Source organism: Miniopterus schreibersii (genome assembly GCF_964146895.1).
Source record: "Miniopterus schreibersii genome assembly, chromosome: 16".
Lineage (NCBI taxonomy): Eukaryota > Metazoa > Chordata > Mammalia > Chiroptera > Miniopteridae > Miniopterus > Miniopterus schreibersii.
Window position 1 is genome coordinate 30,071,145 of NC_138116.1, and position 12,728 is coordinate 30,083,872.

Genomic DNA, 12,728 nt, shown 5'->3' on the forward strand with positions numbered 1-12,728 from the left:
ATTAGACATGGCTGCAAAAGTCAAAAATACACTATTAGATAATAAGAAATGTTTGATTTTGTAATCCTAAATAAGCTTAGATTACAATGGAAGACAATTCAAATCAATATGTTGTAGGTACTGTTTGTTATCTGTAATTAAACAATCCCCAACCTACCCCCATCTCCAAGATACCTGGCATCCTCTCCCCCAGGGCATAAACTCCCAGACATATGCCTACAAACCCAGGCAGAATTATTTGTCTCATTACCAGCAGACAAGTAGAGGCTGGGGTGCATTAGTAGACCATGACTGGCAAAGTAGAGAAGAGCTTAGGACTCCAGTTCTAACTCATTAACTATAACCACAGACCATTTTAGTTCCAGCTAATCTTCCACTTAAACTGTTGCACAATGTCAGCACAACTACCCTCAGATGCAGCTATTTGTTTTTCCTCTTTCCTACTTTTCTATAATCGAAAAAAGAAAAAAGGTGTGTTTGTTCAAGGCTGAAGGACAAATTCCATCAGGACTAATCTGTCCTGGTCTTTTCCCTATAAATCATAAATGGGAGGTGGAAAAAAAACCCTGAAATTTTGTTTTGTTCGTTTTTAATGTTCATTTACTGATAAGATCTTATAAACTATGTATTGAAACATGTTTTGCCTCAAACATGCATTTTAGAATGTTCAGAAAGAAGCATAATCCAGGATCAATAATTTTTACCACTGGCCATACAATCTTCCAATTTCTACAGACTAGGACACATCTGAGTTGACATTTACTGTTTTTGTCTGCCCAGAAATAGATCTCTCCTTCCCAATCTTATCCTAGTCTCCTTTTAGTGGAATTCCCCAAATGTACATGGTTTTGATGGCCTCCAACTTTGGAACTGCAAGGGGACCTGCAGGAAGCTGGCATATGGTTTAGGCCTGGCCAGTTGGAAACACTCTGAATTTTAGGTAAGTGACCCAAGGAAGTAGGGGATGGTCACAGTCACTGTACGGAGAGTGGAAAGGTATAGACCAGTCTGCCCTGCTCCCTGGCTTTCCTTGAATGGCCCTTGCCTGTTCTCTAAGTTTTAGCCTCCCATCCATTAGGTGACTGACATCCTGCTAACAAATATTTTGCTTAATTAAGATAGTTAAAATTCAATTTTGAGCTTGCAACAGAGAATCTGATATGTCAACTGAAGTTCAAAGAATTTAATTCCTTGCCCAAGTCACACAGCTTGTAGTGGAGCCTAAACTCAGCTCCATGTCATCTGACACCCAAGGTGGTACTTGAACCCTTATCTTGAGTTAGCTGTTACTACAACAGGACATGTAATATAATTGCTAATGTAATAATTTGAAGGAACCAACAGTTAAAAACACATCTGGTCAGTTCATCTAAAGAGAACAAAGGCAGGATTTCACTGCAAAGCCTGGTGTGATGTTTGTTCTATTTTTCACAGCATCCTGAAGACGAAGTTCAGGTCTGAGTGGGGAAAGATTTAGATATATTCCCATGAGGCATTTCCTCTCATGCTGTTTCCTAAGTTGTTCCTTTAATAAGTTTGTTAGATATTAAACACTGCTTTTAAAAATATCAAAAAGTAGATGCCAAAAACAAAAAATGAGGAAGACCATGGGGCCAGGCAGAAGGGCAAGAAAGCCTGCAAGGAAAAGGAAGTGGATGCCTGCCCAGTCCTCGCTTCCTCTTGTCTTCTCTGAGCAACAGTCTTTTCTTCTAGATGCTGTCTGGTCACACATCCACTTGACTCCCTTTCAGGGATTTAAAGTTTTTAGCTTTTGGTTTGGGTTTTCAAAGTACTACCAAATAATGAAAGGTCAGGACTGGAGGGCCCTCAGAGACGCGCTAGACCAGGGCTCCAACTGTAGCAGGTGGGCCTAATTCAGCACATTTTGTGAGAACAGCACAGACATAAAATCATTTTAATTTCTGAACACCTTTGAGAAGAACAGAAACGCTGTCCTGATCCTCCAGGTTGCCACCACTTCTGGACTTGCACTGGGCAGCCTGGACCAAAACGTTTTTGAGTTTGGGGTAAGGCTCAGAGTCTAGACCTTCCCATGATATCACTGCTACCTTCTAGTCTCTGTCCCTTTGCAGCTGCCCTAGCAAACCTCAGCCTTGCCTCTAGCAGCCACCTCAAAACACCTCCCTAACCCCCTTCAAGAAAAACAAAAACAAACAACCCCCAACACCCCAAGAAACTAGGTGCTCATGAATGGCCTTGGTCTCACGCCACATCCCAACACAACTGACACTAGTCTTCCTGGTGAATGACAGTGGTGGGGGTCTTGTTTTCAAGAAGGTCCTCCTCCAAGGAGAGGAGAAACAGCCTCAGCCCAAAGGAGCCTATTTTCTTTATAGGCTGAATTAACAAAGCTTCTCAGTCCTGTGGCCCTAAACTCTAGACTTAAATACTTCTCTTTTTAAAAGGTAAAATTTAAAATTTGTTTGGACCAAAAAATAAATGACCTGAACAGTTTTTTCTGAGCATTTAAAATGCTGGATGTATTGGTTACCAAGAGACCTGACCAACATTATTGGCATCTAATTTAAAATAGTTGGTGGGATTAAACAAAGCAAAAGCAGATTAACTCATAAAAACCGTCCAGCATTTGAAAAATCATTTCATTTGCATGATTCAACAAATGCCTTTCCAGGTATTTGAAACACACCTGCAGAAGGAATGCAAGTTGGGCTTTTATGTACTTGGCCAAAATGTCAAACCCTGCTTTCAAACCATTTCTCTCTTCCACCCTTATACAAAACTACTTGTGAGGCTCAGGCCAACTTCTATTCTTTGTTGCTGTCATCTTCTGACATCCTTGGCACTATCTTTTATTTATCTCTTTTCTTGCTCAGTCTTCTCTCCTTTCACTCTGATTCCTACTACAATCTTAAGATTTCTAATTCCCAGATCTTGATGGACTTGATTTCAGAAACCAAATTCCCACTTGCTAACTACAACCTCCTCTTGTGACTCTCATATGTTCCCTCTCTTCAACGTGAAGGAGATTCCTACTCCCCAATTCCTCAATTTTTTTCCAAAGCCATCAACCTCTTTTTGGTTTTTCTTCCTTCCCTAACCAACCTAGTCCCATGTTCAATTTCCTAACTGGCTTCCCTACAATCTGTATTGTTTGTTTCTAAATTCCCTTCATAATACTTACTACAGTTTAAAATTATAGGATTATTTGGTGAGTTATTTATTATTATCTGTCTGAGCAGTGAGCTCGTTGAGCAGGAAAACTACTGTGTCTAATGTAATCTCTCTAATGTCTAGCACAGGGCCTGACACTAAGTGGATGTCCAATAAATATGTATTGGATAAATTAAAGAAAGGCAGTACAATACTGAAGGAGATGAAAAAACCATGTCTCTGGATGCCACAGCACCTTCATGGTCTCAGTGGTAAAGATATCAGAGGTGACAGCAACACTAAGCTGGCTCAGCTGGGCACTTAACACCTCCAGACAGTCCCCCATTCCCTTCCCTTGCTATTCTAAACTCTCCCTACTCTCAAGTCCCATCACAACAACTGCTTCCTTCAATTCTCCAGTTAACCTGGTGTTCTACAGCATCAAAATAATGGAGGTTAGCTGGTATGGTTTCTCCCAATTACTTTCTCACTTGCAGGTTTATTTCCCGTCTCTAATCTGAGAGAATGATGATGCATCGAGCTGTCAAAAGTCAACCCCATCATTTGTGTCCCTGACCCATTCCTGGTCTCCCAGTTTTATCAGTCATCCCTCTCTCTAGTGCCTGCTCTCCTCAGCCTAGAAACATGCTCAGATCTGTTCTCACATATCCTTAAGACAAAGCCCTCACTTGGCCCTACATTCCTTTCTGAATTGTCTTCCTTTGCTGCTGAAGTTCCTTCAGAGGAGGTCTACGCTTGCTGCCCCGTTTTTGCCCTTTGCCAGTCATTTTCTAACTACCCCATCTTGCTTCTGTCCCACCACTCCTCTGATACCCCTCCCCATCCTAAATTTTGCAGTGATTTCCCAAATGATAGATCCAATGGACAAAGATCCTTCAGTCTTACCTTAACACCAATTTCTGCTCCTCATTTAGCACCGGGACCCCTGATGCGTCCTGGCAAGCCACTTTCTCCTCTTTGAGACTCTCCCTCTCTGAGCGTCTCAGACACTGAGCCCACCTGGTACTCTCTAAGCATCCCAGTTTGATACTTTTTGCCAGAAACTGTACCCTATACCTCACCCTACTCACTTCTCTTAAACCAGACAGATTACCTGGCCTTCATAGTGCTTTGAAACTCACAATTAATTGTACTTTAAAATCAGAGTTTTCAGCTTCTCTTGAAAGATGAGAAAATCTGCACACATATGTCCATATTCACACATAGCAACAAGAGCTGAGCAGCAGCTGTCCTTTTACATATTACGTGGAGGTAAGCGCTATGGAGAAAAACAGAGTAATGTACTCGGGAGTGCTTCTGTATTTGTGCCGTAAGGTATGGTCAGGGAAAGCCTCTGATCAAGGTGGTATGTGAGCAGAGAGCTGTAGGCAATAGGGAAGGGAGCCATGTTCACAGTCTCATTTGCGGGCTCCTATTTTTTTGCCAACCTTTTACGTATGAAAGCCTGGTGCTTTACAATCACTATCTCACACAACTCTACAAACAGAAGTCATTCTTCCATTTCATAGACAGGAAACAAAGGTTTTGAGAATACCTTGCCTAAGCTTACCAATTACGCAATCAGTATGACAGCGCAGGGATCAAATTTTAGGCCTATTTTCAAGTGTTTTTAAATTTATTTTTATTTTATTAAATTCTTCTCCATGGCTTTTTAGCATCTGGGTTCTTTGCCTGTTCTGTACAATGCAGTTCCACTGTAGCCTATCCAACAGGGTTCAAAGTGAACTCTCAAATATTAGAAAACCAAGGTCTTTCTTGTTTGTTTTGTTTTTTAAATTGGGTCAGTTCAGCGCAACTTTACCGCAACCTTACAAGTAATTCTCAAAATTCACTAGCCAGGAAAATTTAATACAGTCTGTAAAACACGAGTCTATCAATTTTCCTCATCAAACCATCTTTTATAGTTGTTCTCTACCTTATCAGGCTAAGAAAATGAAAGAATTTGCCAACAAGCACTCTCAAAAGTCCCTCAAAGATACTAATTCTCAAATATCAACCAAGGGGAATAGAGAAAGGCACGAAAAAGCACACTGAATCTTTATTTTCATAGCTGTCTTAATGCATATTACTGATCCTCTTGGCCCTGTACTAATGCATCAAGAAATCCAGGAGGAACAGTGTTGCCAGTGCTTAGGCTCTAACACAAAAGCGTTAACTTTTGTTAAAGAGTAATAATGATGCTGATGATAATGAAGGAGGAGGAGGAAGAGGATGAGAAGGAAGAGAAAAACAAATATCAAAAGGCAAAGTTCAAAGGACAATTTAATGAGTTGTCAAAGAAAAGGGGAAAGAGAAAGCAAGTGGCAGCTGCAGGCCTTAATTAGCTCACTTTTTTAACCAATCCAAAGTGTCTCGCTTCCTACTCTCTTCCTCCTCAACACAATCATTTCAGAGTGGCACCACTAACACAGATGAACATTTTCTCAATGGGTTCATTGCAAATTTAATTTATTGAGCTTTCTTGATACCAGATCTAATGTTTAAGAGTTAATTTATTTTTCAATTCATGAAATGCACATTTTTGGATAAATTTATGAAATAGTATTGACCCATAGCATTTCCCCCCTATTTTCCAGATAGTATTTATAAGAAACCAGACAGCTAGGGACAAAGAGATCACACGTATTATTTTGCAATATTCTAGAGTACAATGTGAACAATGAGAATTCCAAACATTTTAGTTAGGATTTGTAATAAAGGGGAAAATATTCAAATCAAAATGATCCAAGAGTAAACTTAAATTTCATATGTGTTGGAGGAAAAAACATTAAAACATCACATATTTGCTTCAGTGTAAGAGCAATGCAGTCCAATCCCATACCTGCTGCCTAAATTGTTTTAAGGTACTGATTGGGCTAGGTCCTACAAGCTACCCCAAACGGCAACTCGGGACACAGAAAAACATAAACAAAAGGAAATTATTTCAACTGTCAAAGGCAAAATTTTTGTATAGATTAGAAGGAAAGCTACAATCCTAAGGAGGGTCTTTCATCTTCTCACATGGCAATAGACAGCTGGTGAGGCTGTATGTAAGCCTCACAGACTCCCACAGGGAACCATACACGCCACAACCGTGGGAACCATGGTTTCTAAAAGGAAGGTGGCTAAAGATATTCAACATCTAACCATTCTACCAAAATAAGAAGACACGGCCCATTTAGTTCTTCTTTTTTGTAAAACAAGAAAAGAAAAACAATGAGAGACAGGGAGATAGCCTACTTCACATCACAGAGAAGACAAAAAGCAAGATGCTCGGATGGCTCTGAGAAGCGGACACCCCGTTACAGCTGGCGCCCCAGCACCCATGCAGATAGCGGGAACAGAGGCTTGCCACACACAAGGGCAGGAGAATGGACACTCGTTTTTTTCTTTTTGGCTGTATGAACAGATAAGTTTATTTATGTTTACTATGATATAATACGGATATATGGACTAATGTGTGCTTTCTATTTACCTTGTTTTTATTTTTTCTTATATATTTCCTGTCTTTACATCTATTAGGGTAAAGAATATATATTCTATTTTACATGCTTACCTTAAATTTCAATAAGCATATATCATGCAGCAAATCAATGTTTCTATTTTGTAGACATGTTTTTTCTAACCGAGGCTACCCTGGGGGTGGGGATAGTAATGTGCTTTGAAAGTCAATTTAATTGAAAACATTAGTTTTTAAATGTTACAAAAATTTAAAATCCTACACACATATATACATGTCTTAATTTTAAAAATAAAGGTTGCATCTCAGTCATACTCTAAAAACTAGACTACTTGGGTCTAGGAAAGGAAAATAAAGCGAGGACTCTGACAAAATGCTGATAAACTGCAATGCCCTTTCAGTAACTCAAGACCAAAACCCAAAAGATGATGCCAGAATCAGGAAGAAAACAGGGTAGCAGCTGCATGATAAAGTATCTGAACTTCTGCTTAAGAAAAAGGGCATAATCAGGCAAAACCCCGTGAAGCACGGGAAAGGAGAGGAAATGGCTACTAGTAAGGAAGGGGGCATTGTGGGTGATTTTTTTCTCTCTTTGCAAATTTTCATGATGTTATACTGTGTTTTCAATTTCTAAAAGGACTAAAAAAAAAGCAGTACAGGAAAACACACCGTGGGAACAGAGTCAAGCACACAGATGTTTTGCGTAAGCTGCATTTTCAGAGACATCTGCCTTTGTGCAAGACTTGAAAAAGTAAAGCTGTCGTCAACAAGTTCTCCAAAGTGAGGGGTGGGGCCTTAGAGAAAGTGAGATGTGAAGAAACCAACAATTAGAACTCTTAGGGCTGAGAATCACATAGTTTCTTAGATTAAGTTCCTCACTTCTGAGCTACTTCCGCCCAAAATGCTTTGCCATCAGCAATGTCGACTACTCAAACAAGCTGCCCATGTCGCCACTCAAGTGGCTGAGGCTCTCTGTCAGCAGTGCCACTCAGCTCTTTGCAGAGACAGCTTATGTCTGTGGTAGATGAGTGGGAAGCAAGATGACCTACTCCTCCCTTCTTATTCCAATTCCAAATACAAATGCTTATCATGTACAGAAAAATGCATGCAAAAGCAAAGATAATACACACATATGTTCATCTGTTCTATTGTCTTGTTTTGTTAAACTTTATTTCTGAATAGTCCTAGGTCTATATTGTTTGCTTTTTCGTGTAAGGCAATGAAGAAAGTGAACCCACAGTGCTTTTATACGGTGCCCAGTCTAATGCCATGCACAGAGTGTTTAATAAATGTGATCTAAAAATATCAGGGATGATGCTGAAGACTCAAGCACACTTCAGAGGATACTAAAGTATGAAAGTCACTGTAAAATCTACTCTCTGGTGTCCATGTGTCAGGTGTGTAAGCCTGTATGTCTGCAACACAAACTACAGCAAGAGGCTGCCTTATGTGTTCTTATTTGCAGTCTTCAATCACGCCATAGGCTAATGGGGAACTTCTATTTACAAAAAGAACTTTTGACCTACTTGCAAAGTTCTCACAAAGTTCTATCTGGTGTTCTGTTTTGAACTTCCTTTTTCTGAGAAGTTGGGTATGTTGTATGGGTTTCTGTCCTACATCTGCCTCTGGGCAAGTCAACTACAAAAATTTTAGAAACCTCTTGCTCAGGCATAGTAGCCTCTTCTAGGTCCTATGTAAGCTCCCTTTACCGCTAACATGACAATGGAGTTGATAATCTGTAGGTTTATATACATTTGTTAGGACAAAGCTACACAAACTGCTAATATTATCTTACTGTATGGTGAAAGAGTGAAGGGAGGGCCACAGTAAAGATAAGGAAAGGTAAGCAGGGTACATATCTGAAGGGTCTTACATGATATGCTAGAGAATTTGAACTTTACCCTGATAATAACAGAGATCCAAAGTTTGCATTTCCAGAAAGATTCTTCCAACTACAGTATGGAGAATGCATTGGAAAGGGTTGAGACTTAGAAATAGAGAGACTGTGTTACTCTAGTAATCCAGGCAAGGGAATATGATCGTCTAGTTTACTTTCTGGTACAGATGGAAATTTTTCCATAAAGAAATTTAAATTGTAAGAAAAAACTGAGCTAGAAAAGCCTTGATATGTGCAAGCTCCTTGCACTCAAAGAATGTCTTTCACTTTGCACCTCCTGTCTCTTCATACAGACACCACCCCCCCTTTAAAAAAAAAATTCCAATGCTTTAAGACTCTCAGACAGGCGGGTCAAAAGAAGTCTATTTTACATGGCTATTAACTTTCATACCACCTGCTTTTGTCCAAACTTTTCTCAAAATAGTTCCCTCCCCCTACCATCTTAACTTTCTCTTAAGTTATACTTTGCTAATCCTCAGATTTGGAGATCAAATCTGCCTTAACCTATCTGCCAGCTGACAGCCAATCATTCTGGACAAGCCAGGCAATCTTGCAGGCAATTCGTCTTCATGTCACTTTGTTATCACACACGTCTATATCATTTCCTGTCAGGCACCAAACTTCCAGCATCAAGGAAGAACAGCTGTAGAGAATGCTTTTACACAAAAGACTTCCCTCCTTCCTTACCCCCTATTCAACGGATATGACAATATACTGATGATATATCCAGGGCCCAAGTTAAATGAAAGATAATGCAACTAAGTTTTGAAACCACTATTTTAAAACAGTCATAAAGAAAGCAAACTTAGTTGTCTGAACATAGTAACTAGTAAAAGATGAATCAGAAACCTGAGTCCAACTTCCGTCAAAACAGGCAAGTGAATTTTACAAATTCATCTGTATTACATTAGAAAAGGGCATTAGTGAAGAATTGCTAAGCGGGTAATGCTAAGTTTCTCCAGCTCTCAGTCAAATTAAGTTACCCTGGCCTGGCCTGTGTTGGCTGGAGCGTCGTCTGTACACCAAGAGGTGGCGGGTTCCATTCCCCCCCCAGGTTGCAGGTTTGATACCCAGCAGGGCATGTGAGGGAGGCAACCAATAGATGTTTCTCTTTAACATTGATGTTTGTTTCTCTCTCTCTCTCCCCCTACCCTTCCTCTCTCTAAGATCAATAAAAAATAAGTTGTTACCCATTATTAAAGAATATTTATGAGACAATTCTCATAGATAATGTCCCATCTCTAAAATCAGTAGTTGTGTACCAAGCCAAATAGAGACAGACTCATAGATAGAGAGCAGGCAGATAGCTCAGGGCGTGGGGGAGGGGGGGTGGGGATTCAGCAAAAAAGGGGGGAGAGACAGAATTCATGAACTTGGACAATGGTGTGGTGATTTCAGGAGTGGAGGGGGATGGGTAGAGGTAGAAGAGGGCATAAATGACAATGGAAGAAATTAAATTAAAAAAATCAAAATCAAATCAAATCAGTAGTTGTGTAATACAGCTGCTGGAGAATTTAAAAAGAATTTAATGTAAAGATGAACCACAGGCTATCCATATAAGAGAGGAATGGAGTAAGTCTGGGGAATAAGATATATATATATATAAATATATTTGATACGATATATCAGGGTATTCCCCCAAAAATGTATACACACTTTGAATAATTATAAAGGCAGTGTTTATTAAAATACATTTCATTTTCAAAATGTAATAGAACCTACAGACATTGTTTAATTAAAGTGTGTATACATTTTTCGGGACATGATATATATATATATATATATATATATATATATATATCACACACACACACACACACACACACACACAACATACATATATAAAATTTGCTTCTTCTACAAATGGGATACACTAAAGATGCTAGAGTGAAATACTATGAAAAATATGATAAGCTGGCTGTACCAAAACTTTCCACAAATAAACTTCCAGTTCTCAGATCACATTTTCATTGATTTGGGGGAGGCAGTAAATAGTAGTACATACTTGGCCAGGACTCAACTGACCAGGGTTTTCTAATTCTATCGTACCTACAGCTGGGTGACTCTGAGTCAGTTTTAGCACTTTAGACAGATTCTCTATTTACAAAAGAGAAAGTATCTCACCTGCTACAGGGAAACATGTAAAAATAAAGAGGAAAAAGCATGGAACTGACACTGACAGATGAACTGGAGTTCTTGGTCTGTCACTAATGAGTTGGATCTCAATTTCCTCATATAATGTTATAAACTCTTAAGCTTGATAAAGGTTATCATTAAGAACCTTAAAAGCATTCCATTAGTTCAAGATGAGATCATCGTATTTCTACAGTATTAATCAAAAACACTAATTAGGTTTTTCATAGCAGAAGAGGTAACTTCCAAAGAGGGCCTTTAAAGGTTATGTCACAATGGGCCAGGCTACTCTGCAAATATGACTGTTAAACCCTATACATTTATGTTCAGTAACTAAATGGTTAATTTGTTCACTGGATTCCTGCTGCCACTGGAAAATCTTTTTCTGGGGGGTGGAAAAATCCTGTCCCTCCTTCACACTAGTGTTGGTCAATTGAAAAATAAAGGGATGAGCCCTAGCCGGTTTAGCTCAGTGGTTGGAGCGTCGTCGGAGGTTTGATTCCAACCAAGGGCATGCACCTTGGTTGCAAGCTTGATCCCCAGCCCCCGTCGGGGAGCGTGCGGGAGGCAACAATCGATGTGTCTCTTTCTCTCTTTCTGAAAAGCAATAGAGAAAATATCCTCAGGTAAGGATGAGAAGAGAAGAGAAGGGGAGGGGAGGGGAGGGGAGGGGAGAAAAAAATAAAGGGATGGGAGGCTGCTTTGGGTATATATTCATAAAAGAGGGTAAAAGTTTTATATTCATAAAAGAGGGTAAAAGATGACTGCCTGAGTGAGCTAAAGGGAAGTATTCTGGAATCACCCGCATTGACATATTACTGCTTCATTTAGTTGTTCAGAAAGTCATTTTACCTCTCTTTTTCGAGTTTCTTCAAATGTAGAATGGGATTAGTTATATCTACCTTATTCACATGCTTAGGGATTTAAAAAAATCCCTTTTTCTTAGCAGACAGTGTTTGTGGAAGCTTTCTAAAAGTACAAGTATCAGGATTATACAAATGCAAGTTATTATTCTAAACTACATGAAGCTTAGGCTTTACCTTTTATACTCTGAACAAATTCTAACTTTTGGTCAATGAAACAGAAAAAAACCAAACATCCTCTAGGCATGTTTTCATATGGAATGAACTCCTGGCTTCTTTCTGAAGTGATTTGCTTTAGCTTTTAAAACGATTTTTTGGTTTAGTGCAGAAAACTTTTTACTTAAGGAAGCTAAGCAGCTGGAAAGAGCATCTCAGGCTATGAGTAGAACTAGAATAGTGTCCATATTTCTTTAAATAAAATTGTAACACTAGTAATGAAGACCAGCTAAGGTCATCCTACTGTCTTTTCCTTATTAGCCAAGTCCACACCTTGCTATATTTAGACAAGATATGCATACCCCATTAAAGATAGGAGACTCAGTGCTAGCCTTAGGATCACAGCACTGGGGCTATTACCTCAGCTGAGGGGGAAAGACACTAACAATAAGTATATTGATGCATTCATTGGCAACCAATAGAAAATTTATTTCATTCTGAATAGGTGTATAATTGCTAGTATGCACAGAGTAATCTCTACCACATATAACTCCAGCACAGTTATGACTAAAGTAAAGCAGTGAGTATCTTTGAGGGAACTCACTTGCGAGGACTGCCTGCCGAGACTTAGCCAGAGACAAAGTGCTGCTGGGGTCAACGGGGTAAAATGTTCAGCAGTTTGGTCTCCTGGGAACTGGAACGAACAGGTTTTCAGCCCAGGAATCAGCACTATATCAAAAACACCAGCATCCAGCAAAGGAAGAACCAAATCGGGACAAAGCTGACTTAAATAGTTACCAAAAAAAAAAGCTTATGGAACATTAATTTTATAATAAAGATTGTGATGAACTTAGTCAGGGATATAGTAGTGCAGGTAAATGGGGGAACTTGCTTGGGTGAACCTATTTCCTAAGTGGTCCTTAAATCTGGAATCAAAATAACTTGTCTTAAAGAAAAATACAGTTGCCCTCAAGAGAAAGATAAGAAACCCCTAATAACAGTCAGATGTCTTTGGTACCTCCCAACTGTCAAAAAAAAAAAAAAAATTAAATACATTTAAAGAACGTGGTAAATATACTTCTGAAAC

General features: G+C 39.3%; 1 protein-coding gene across 9 annotated transcripts in view; it reads right to left on the bottom strand.

Annotated features, from left to right (window-relative positions):
• Positions 1-12,728, bottom strand: part of SSH2 (slingshot protein phosphatase 2) — a 210,240-nt gene that overhangs the window by 68,495 nt on the left and 129,017 nt on the right. The window lies entirely within an intron of this gene.